The following is an 8,223-nucleotide window of genomic DNA, read 5'->3' as shown; positions in this document are numbered from 1 at the left end:
CCCAAGAAAGATATTAGAAGTTTACCTCAACAAGCCAGTCAAATCATATAGTGCGCAAGCCCGATGGATGGAATATTTGGAAGGCCTTTTCTTTGCCTAGTACAATGATCAAAGATAACAGTATGACATGTTTGGTAAAAAATCGTAGCAACACTGCAATTCATGTTTGATAACAGCAGCATCCATTTCAAAGAGCTGAAAAAAAGATAGACGGTAAACAGTTTTATAACTCAGAGGCTCGCAAGTGTTTGTATCAATGTTGACAATCTTATCTCCTGATTCCAAGTCCACAAGTACATCAGATATCTCACTGTGTCAGAAGTCGACACAGGATGCTGGTAGAACAGCAAACTGCATTACTGGTGCAAGTAATGCATTAAGAAATGTTCTTAATCCAAAGCCATAAATGATTCCAAAGTTTGTCACAACTTCAGATACAAGAAAAAATCTTTTTCAATTTACTCACATTGCAAAACAGCTTATTAAATAAAAGGTTCATCAATCTGTGAAAACTAAAAATTATCAAAAGTTTCTTATAAATTCTGTCCCTAACAAATTAAGAACAGTAATAAAATTATTTAAGGAGACAAAAAGCAGGAATTGGTCCACTGATCCACAGTAATGATCTAGAATGCCACTGGTAAATTGAAAGCCAAGAAGGACTTTCTACAAATTGATAGCCAAGGACTTTATAAATAAGAGGAATCAAAATACTCGAAATGAGAAAAGCAATCTAATTTAACATTCAGACTGATTTGGAAATTTCTAAACACAAACTGTTGTTAAAATGATTTTGACTCCTGTAGAAGTATTTCAGATCGCATCAGGCCACAAACAGGGCAGCACTGGAACATGTAAATTATTACAAACCAACCCTATTTCTAAACAGGCTTGCCAGATGCTAGACGAAGTGGAAAGGTTTACAATATATCATTTAAAATGCACTTCAGAATTTATATAATGAGAGGGGAAACTAACACAAACTCATTTGACATTATCTAAGAGAAGGAAGAAATAAACGCAAACTTGATCAAAAAATATTTAAAAGAAGAAGGAGAAATATATATTCATGCTCTCAGAAAAGAGCCAACTATTAACTGCAGAAAAATCCTTTAATGAATACACTTGGAAACACTGATTCTAGACGAACTTTCGGGACAACTTTGAGGAGAACTTTGATCATTTTTAAATCAAAATATTAGAACACGAAATTCAATGGCAGTTAGGCTAAACAAAATTTACATCGACATGAATTAGATAAAAAGCTTCAGCACATAAGTAGCCAATATCAATAAATGATTTCTCGATGCTCAAAAATAGACGATATGGCAGATTAAAGACTCAAAGCAAAGCTAGAACTCATTGTTAGCTAATTATTTTTTTGAGCAAATTAAATGGTTGGTACTTAGGACAGAAATTTAAACCCGAAGGCACGACATACAAATGTGAAATGATCCCAAAACATGAAAATTAAGCTACTGTGTGCATTTATAAAGCAGAATTTTTTCTTCAGCCTATTAACACTAGAACTTTCTTCAAATGTTCAAAAAGCAAAGTGGACAAATAAACAAAATAAATAAAAAAAACTGCCCTTTACCTAATCGCAGTCGCTAGCTCATTTCTCTACCAAATCGGAGAAAGCTGCCTCACGATTCTCTATTGCATGTACTACTTGTCTCATCTTTAAGACCATTTATCCAAACATAGGAGAAATTGCTCGCTATGATGTCCATTGTAAGAAGTCATTATGAGCTGCCAAGTAGGTAACCGATTCACTCACATTGCCAAATTTCAAGGAGTTCTTTTGTTAATATAAGGTTATCCCAACTGGACCTTTACAAGATAGTTAAGAAGAAAGGTGTTGAACATTCCACTAGCACTCATGGAAATTGTATAAAAAGAGAATCAAGAAAGGTTTGTAGGATAGGAAACAGTTTTATAGATTTGGGGAATAATCTCTAATTTGTTACGTATTTATTTAGGATGCATCCACCACGTTCCAATTTGAATAGAATGAGGAATAGTCTCCTAACTCACTTTGTCAAAAGAAGCAGAATGAAAATCTGAACTTCTAAAACAATATAAAAAATCTTGGTAGATTACACTTCAAATGATAGACACAATTGGTAGGCCTCCAGGAATAGGTTTGTTATGATGCTGAATCAACGACTAGATGAGATGGTGCATCAAAAATGAATTGGGGGAAGATGTTTCAAATTTTCCATTCATAATACTTCTTAACCATTAAAAGAAAACTTAACTCAAACATAATTTTTAACAGTGAACTTGCTTATACAAGGGAAGTCAATAATCAAAGAATTCAACTACCAAATATCACAATCTCGACCAAAAAAAAAAAATTCGCAAATCCTTGCATATCAAAAACACTAAAATCGCTTCACTTGATTATCTCAAATTAATTTTTACCCAGAATCTTCAATCATTTTTTCACGAAACCCAACGTAACATTAACCATTTTAATCCAAGAAAGAAAACCCATAACCAACATAAAAAAAAGTGAATCATCAAACCAGTAATCAAGAAAATACACAAAATAAGATAAAACCCAGTACTCCAATTATTTTCCTACAACTACACATAAGAAACAGAGACCAAAAACAGAGAAAAGACACAAGTTTGGAGGAAGAAGAAATCGAGTTACAAGCAGATACAATTGTATGATTCGGGATATTAGAAAGTACCAGTCGTTTCTTAGCCGCTCCAGCATTCAATTTTCCGGTCTGATTATTCTCCAACCCTGGTGAATTCGCCGCCATTGCTTGTCTCTTCGCCACCACACTCAAAACAGATGAACACCTGGGTCGTCGTCTTCTCCTCCTCCTAATAAAAACGTCTTCAAGAAAACAAAGAAGAAAACTGTTATCTGTAAAATGTGAAGTAAATGATTAAATTGACTATCCGTTAGGAGCTGACAACGGAAGGATCAACATTTTTTTGAATTAGAATTTTGAGGGGATTCGTTCTTGACTCCCTTTATTTTTACTTTTTATATTTTGGAAAAGATAAATTCAAATTATAAGTAGTAATTAAATGGTAATTATATTAATAGAAATATATTTTGTTATAAGGAATGAAATATGTTAGCTTATACTAGGTTTAGTACATTTGAATTAAATTTGAAAGCAATGTTTGAATTTAAAGTTAGAAAAAGCAATTTATTAAAGTCAAATTATGAGTAAGCATTGAATAATAACATATTCGGTAAAATCTCACGAGTTAGCTAGATCCAAAGAAGATGGTGTGTTAGATTTTGTTTCAAAATTTGAAAATTATAGTTGGTGATTATTTTGAATTAGTTTTTTGTTTATTAAACTAGCCATATTTGGGGGAAAAAAGCTTCATGAAGTTCATTCACAATAAAATTGAACTGTATTTTCACGTTCAAACACAATAAAAAGAATGATATATTTTAGGTCTTATTTGTAAGTACTTATATTTCAATTTATGTGAGACATTTTTAATTTATTCATTTCTAAAAAGAATCTTTTTTTTTTCTTGATAGACAAATATTTAATGAAATCATGCTCATATTAGGTCTCACTAATTTGAGAAAAAGTTCAGAAATGTCATTCTTCTATTTAAAAATCCATTTCTTAAAGATAGTTTTGAAAAATTATATTTTTTCTATATTTCTTAATATTCATGTTCAGTCAATTTACATAAATTATATTAATTGAAACATATAAAGTAATTACTATGAATAATTTGTCCTATGATTCGGATTGAGACTCTACAAACTTTCTATAAATAGTTGATTTATATTCTTTTGGAGGTTTTATTTCTCTTAAAATAATTCTAAACTGAAATTGTACGTTACGTTTCTACATCCTCTAAATTGTTATTCTTAGAGTTAACTTCCGTTAATTGCATTCTAAAATTACTTTTGTTTCATAAATGTCGGCTAAGAGAGAAGAATGTCTTTGAAGTGTTTAATATATTTTGAGAAAAATAGAAATAATCGAATGATATTTTTATTCAAAAAGAAACACGAATAATTTTTATAGACAATTCTCAAAATACGAGTGATCATCCATGCAAATAACTCGTTAATTGAAATGCAAAACTTCTTTTCTCAAAAAGAAGTAATTCTCCCTTAGTCTCAACATATATGATATACTTCAATGTCATATTTTATATTGATTAAAAATAATTTAACTTTTAACCTTAGTGAAATGATTTATAGTCAGAGAAATATCTAAGATTTGTTTTAGACAATAAATGTCAAAAATATTTTTTTTTTAAAATTATGTTAAATTAAACGATACCATATAAATTGAGACGGATTAATATTGTATATATAGTACGATATTTTGTCATACTATTTGAATTGATACTTCAAGGAATGCTCGGGAAAGTTTTGTCATTTTTGTTGGTTCTTGCTCTTTAGGTAGTCCAAAAATAATAATTCAAATATTTATCCAATGTAAGATGCGAAAAAAGTTATAAACATTGTTTTGCCAGTAAAGAAAATGAAAATCTGTAGATTCTTTCTACTTTGAAAAAGTAATAATTCAAACAATCTTGACCCAATAGATTGCTAGTAGTAATTTGTTAAGTAGTAGACATATGTTTCAACTTATTTGTCTTTTTTTTAGTTTATTTTAAGATGTTTTTTTACAACTCTTTAATTCTAATTTTTCACGTGACATATTTTGAGACCACAAAATTAAAGGACATTTTGATATATTCTACATATTTTTAGTTTTAGATCGTAAGATTAAAAAAACTTTTAAATTTTTTTAAACTTTGTATCAAGTTAAATCAATAACATTGAAACTCTGAAAGTAATGTATGTGTGAAAGTAGGGATACTTGTTGCATAGACGAACAAATGACAAAGATAATCTATTATTTTTAAGATAGGTAATAGACATTTAAATTAGGAGTTGATATAGTTTAGACAAAATCAAAATCCTAATTTTTTGAATAGTTGATTTGCTTTTCGAAATCAAGTTAAAGTTTTATATCTTATCTTAGTACTAAGTGCAATACTCTACTTATCAATCAATATACTCATTAGGCAAGATAATTTATGCTAAAAAACCTCATATATACACACACTAGACACAAGTGCAGTGCCCATACTAGCACGGGCCAAATATCTGTTATTTTTTTGTCTCACTTTATGCGATATAGATAAAATTTAGAGAGTCAATTAAATTTAATATGATTTTTAAATATTTTATGTAGTTAATTATTGTAATTTATAGTACTTTTTACGTAATTTTTAAATAATATATGTTACTTCCCTGGTAACAATATATGTATGTAGCGCAAATCGAATTTCAACAGTCAATCTGTTGTTAATTATTGAGATTTATAACCCTTTTTACGTAGTTTTCAAAATAAATAATACATGTTACTTCTTTTGTCCCATTTTATGTGACACAAATAGATTAATTTTATGAATCAGTCCAACTTTTTTTCATAAGAAATTGAATTTTTAATATGTTTTTTTAAAAAATATTTTAAGTAGTCAATTATCATGATTTATAGTTTTTTTTACGTAATTTTTAAATATACAAAAAAATTAAAAAATAAGACAAATAAATTAAAACGGAGAAAAAAAATAGACATATGTATTTGTAAGAGTGGAACCACACAGGTGAAGCAGGCATGTTAACCGTCACATGTGTGGTTATCCACACTTATAGATAAGTAGTAAATATATATTTATGAAGACCTCTGTAATGAGTTGGGGAAACATTGTGTATAGTCCTACCATTTTAACATATTTTCACATTTACGAGCTAACTTTTAGAAATTACGCGATTTTATTGATTTTTCTTGTGTATTAGCCCATGGATCTGGCGCCTTGGAGCACCCCAATTTTTTTGTAAGATCCATGGGCTAATGCACACAAAAAATCAAGAAATTTTGGGTAATTTCTAAAAATTGCCTATAAATGCGGAAATAAGCGTTATAAAAATGGTGTGAGCATACGTAGTGGTTCTCCAATTCATTAAAGAGGTCCTCATAAAGCTTTTTCTGAAAAAAAATTTGGGTTCTCAAAGGCGCTAGATCCATGGGCTAATACACACGAAAAATTTAAAAATTCCTAAAAAAATTGCCTGAAAATACGGAAGTAGGTGTTAAAAATGGTGTAAGTATACGTGGTGGTTCTCCAACTCATTACGGATGTCCTCATAAAGTTTTTTCATAAAAAAAAATTTGGTTGCTCCGAGGCGCCAGATCCATGTGTAACACATGAAAAAACGAGGAATTTAGGTAATTTCTAAAAAAAGACATGTAAATGCTGAAATAGACATTAAAGAAATGGTGTGAGTATACTTGGTGGTTCCCCAACTCATTACATAGGTCCTCATAAAGTTTTTTTAGAAAAAATATTGTGTTCTTGGAAGCGCCAGATCAATGGGGTAATACACACAAAAAATCGAGGAAGTTAGGTATTCCTAAAAATTGGGCCTGTAAATGCGGAAATAGGCGTTAAAAATGGTGTGAGTATACGTGGTGGTTCCCCAACTCATTATGAAGTTCCTCATAAAGTTTTTTTAGAAAAAAACTTTGGATGCTTCTAGTAGCCAAATTCATGCGCAAATACACATGAAAAATCGAGAAAATTGGGTAATGCCTAAAAAAAACCTATAAATGCAAAAATAGGTGTTAAAAAAATGGTGTGAGTATACGTGTTGGTTACCCAACTCATTATGAAGTTCCTCATAAAGTTTTTTCAGGAAAAAATTTGGGTGCTTTGAGGCGCCATATCCATGGGATAATACAGATGAAAAATTGAGGAATTTGGATAATTCCTAAAAAATGGTCTGTAAATGCAGATATATATGTTAAAAAAATGGTGTAAGTACACGTGGTGGTTTTCCAACTCATTACGGAGGTCTTCATAAAGTTTATTCAGAAAAAAAAAATTAAGTGCTCCTAGTTGCCAGATCAATAGGCTAATTAATATGCAAGAAAAATCAAGAAATTTGGAAAATTTCTAGAAAATGGCTTGTAAATGCGGAAATAGGCGATAAAAATGGTGTCATTATATGTGGTCGTTCCCCAACTCATTACGCATGTCCTCATCAAACAATTTTTTTTTAAAATTGAGTGCTTATAGGTGTCAGGTCCATGGGCTTATACCTACGAAAAATGGAGGAATTTAGGTAATTCCTAAAAATAGGACATGTAAATGAAGAAATAGACGTTAAAAGTGTGAGTAAATATGGTGGTTCCCCAACTCATTACGGATGTCCTCGTAAAGATTTTTCAGAAAAAAAATTGGGCTCTCAGAGGCGCTAGATCCATGGGATAATACACACGAAAAATTGAGTAATTCCTAAAAAATTACCTGTAAATACGGAAATAGGCGTTAAAAATGGTGAAAGTATACATAGTGGTTCCCCAACTCATTACGGGGGCCCTCATAAAGTTTTTGGAGAAAATTGTTTTTGCTCCAAGGCACCAGATCAATAGGCTTATATACAAGAAAAATCGAGGAATTTAGGTAATTCCTAAAAAATGGGCTTATAAATGCGGAAATAGGCATTTAAAAAATGGTGTGAGTATACTTAGCGGTTCCCCAACTCATTACGGGGGCCCTCATAAAGTTTTTGGAGAAAATTGTTTTTGCTCCAAGGCACCAGATCAATAGGCTTATATACAGAAAAATCGAGGAATTTAGGTAATTCCTAAAAAATGGGCTTATAAATGCGGAAATAGGCATTAAAAAAATGGTGTGAGTATACTTAGCGGTTCCCCAACTCATTATGGAGGTTTTCATAAAAACATTTTGGGTGCTCTAAGGCACCATATCCATGGGTTAATACATACGAAAAATTGAAGAATTTGGATAATTCCTTAAAAAAAGGCCTGTAAATGCAGAAATTGTCGTTAAAAATGGTGTGAGTACACGTAGTGGTTCCCCAACTAATTACAGAGGTTCTCATAACGTATTTTCATAAAAAAATATGGGTGCTCAAAGGCGCCAGATCAATGAGCTACTACACACGAAAAATAGGGTAGTTCCTAAAACAAAATGGGTCTGTAAATGCAAAAATAAGCTTTAAAATGGTGTGAGTATACATGATGGTTCTCGTACTCATTACGTAGCTCCTCTTAAAGTTGTTTTAGAAAAAAAATTGGGTGCTCCTAGGCACCAGATTCATGGACTAATACACACAAAAAATCGAGAAATTTGGATAATTCCTAAAAAAGACCTATAAATGCAGAAATATGTGTGAAA

Source organism: Solanum tuberosum, unplaced genomic scaffold (assembly GCF_000226075.1).
Source record: "Solanum tuberosum cultivar DM 1-3 516 R44 unplaced genomic scaffold, SolTub_3.0 scf00213, whole genome shotgun sequence".
NCBI lineage: Eukaryota > Viridiplantae > Streptophyta > Magnoliopsida > Solanales > Solanaceae > Solanum > Solanum tuberosum.
The sequence above is the reverse complement of the archived record's forward strand: the minus strand, read 5'-3'. Positions refer to the sequence as shown.